The sequence below is a fragment of the Lemur catta genome (genome assembly GCF_020740605.2).
Source record: "Lemur catta isolate mLemCat1 chromosome 10 unlocalized genomic scaffold, mLemCat1.pri SUPER_10_unloc_1, whole genome shotgun sequence".
Taxonomy (NCBI): Eukaryota; Metazoa; Chordata; class Mammalia; order Primates; family Lemuridae; genus Lemur; species Lemur catta.
Window position 1 is genome coordinate 314,994 of NW_025423732.1, and position 2,647 is coordinate 317,640.

Consider the following 2,647-nt stretch of genomic DNA (forward strand, 5'->3'; position numbering starts at 1 on the left):
CATTTTTTCACCACTGTTTCAAGAACGGGAGCCCTTTTCAACCGTTAGCAGAAGAATCCTTCTTTGGAAATGAGATATTTTTCTGGGGTGGCAAGTGCAGGGTTTCTGTCAGTCCTGGGTTTGTTGGACTAGCGCCAGACATGAGAAGTGCGCCTTTGTGGGACAGGTGAATAGTGCGGATCCTGTTTCAGTCTAAAGACTGAAACAGGATCCGCACTTTTCACCGTTCCTTTCAGAATCATTTGATTCATCAGCTAGGAATGGCGATTGCTTCTCCAGACCAATCGAAGGCTAGGCCAAAGTAACTCGATCTTTCCAAGAGGTGTGTCCCAACTTTTGAAAGAACCGCTAAGTGGAGAACTATTTGGTATTTTTCCTAAGCACTTTTCACTGTAATTGTCCTAAGGTTGGTCTCTGCATCCTTAAGCATACCAGAGTTTTCACAGACGAAACAGGCTGAGGCCCAGTAATCTTGGCATTTCCAATAGTTGGTCCTAGAGACTACCAAGAAAGTGTTCTTTTAAGTATTATTCTGTTGTGGTTTCAGCATTATTTTCAGAACCCAAGCAGGGTTCTCGCATTAGCATAAGAATTCTGCCTGGTAGTTGAGATTTCATGGTGGGGTGTAAGTTCGGGGCTTCTGTCAGCCCTGCCTTTGATTTGTTTACCTCCAGAGTGGGAAAGTGCATATTTCCGTGAGATGGGAAAAGTGTGGATCGTGCTTCAGATTTCATCCTGACACTTTGAAATGACCAGTGTGTTGGTAATTATTTACCATTTCCATGGCGTTTGGCACCCTAATAGTCATGAGGTCGGTCTCTGAATCCTGAAGCCTATGATGCTTTTTGCAGAGAAACCTCTGCTGAGGCCCAGGTAACTTGCTATTTCCCATAGCTGGCACAGGAGCCTTGGAAGATAGGATTGTTTTCAGTATTATTTCACCATTTTTTCACCACTGTTTCAAGAACGGGAGCCCTTTTCAACCGTTAGCGGAAGAATCCTTCTTTGGAGATGAGATATTTTTCTGGGGTGGCAAGTGCAGGGCCTCTGTCAGTCCTGGGTTTGTTGGACTAGCGCGAGACATGAGAAGTGCGCCTTTGTGGGACAGGTGAATAGTGCGGATCCTGTTTCAGTCTAAAGACTGAAACAGGATCCGCACTTTTCACCGTTCCTTTCAGAATCATTTGATTCATCAGCTAGGAATGGCAATTGCTTCTCCAGACCAATCGAAGGCTAGGCCAAAGTACCTCGATCTTTCCAAGAGGTGTGTGGCCCAACTTTTGAAAGAACCGCTAAGTGGAGAACTATTTGGTATTTTTCCTAAGCACTTTTCACCGTAGTTGTCCTAAGGTTGGTCTCTGCATCCTTAAGCATACCAGAGTTTTCACAGACGAAACAGGCTGAGGCCCAGTAACCTTGGCATTTCCAATAGTTGGTCCTAGAGACTACCAAGAAAGTGTTCTTTTAAGTATTATTCTGTTGTGGTTTCAGCATTATTTTCAGAACCCGAGCAGGGTTCTCGCATTAGCATAAGAATCCTGCCTGGTAGCTGAGATTTCTGGGTGGGGTGTAGGTGCGGGGCTTCTGTCAGCCCTGCCTTTGATTTGTTTACCTCCATAGTTGGAAAGTGCATATTTGCGTGAGATGGGAAAAGTGTGGATCGTGCTTCAGATTTCATCCTGACACTTTGAAATGACCAGTGTGTTGGTAATTATTTGCCATTTCCATGGCGTTTGGCACCGTAATAGTTATGAGGTCGGTCTCTGCATCATGAAGCCTATGATGCTTTTTGCAGAGAAACCTCTGCTGAGGCCCAGGTAACTTGCTATTTCCCATAGCTGGAACAGGAGCCTTGGAAGATAGGATTGTTTTCAGTATGATTTCACCATTTTTTCACCACTGTTTCAAGAACGGGAGCCCTTTTCAACCGTTAGCGGAAGAATCCTTCTTTGGAGATGAGATATTTTTCTGGGGTGGCAAGTTCAGGGCCTCTGTCAGTCCTGGGTTTGTTGGACTAGCGCCAGACATGAGAAGCGCGCCTTTGTGGGACAGGTGAATAGTGCGGATCCTGTTTCAGTCTAAAGACTGAAGCACTTTTCACCGTAATTGTCCTAAGGTTGGTCTCTGCATCCTTAAGCATACCAGAGTTTTCACAGACAAAACAGGCTGAGGCCCATTAATCTTGGCATTTCCAATAGTTGGTCCTAGAGACTACCAAGAAAGTGTTCTTTTAAGTATTATTCCGTTGTGCTTTCAGCATTATTTTCAGAACCCGAGCAGGGTTCTCGCATTAGCATAAGAATCCTGCCTGGTAGTTGAGATTTCATGGTGGGGTGTAAGTGCGGGGCTTCTGTCAGCCCTGCCTTTGATTTGTTTACCTCCATAGTTGGAAAGTGCATATTTGCATGAGATGGGAAAAGTGTGGATCGTGCTTCAGATTTCATCCTGACACTTTGAAATGACCAGTGTGTTGGTAATTATTTGCCATTTCCATGGCGTTTGGCACCGTAATAGTCATGAGGTCGGTCTCTGCATCCTGAAGCCTATGATGCTTTTTGCAGAGAAACCTCTGCTGAGGCCCAGGTAACTTGCTATTTCCCATAGCTGGCACAGGAGCCTTGGAAGATAGGATTGTTTTCAGTATTAT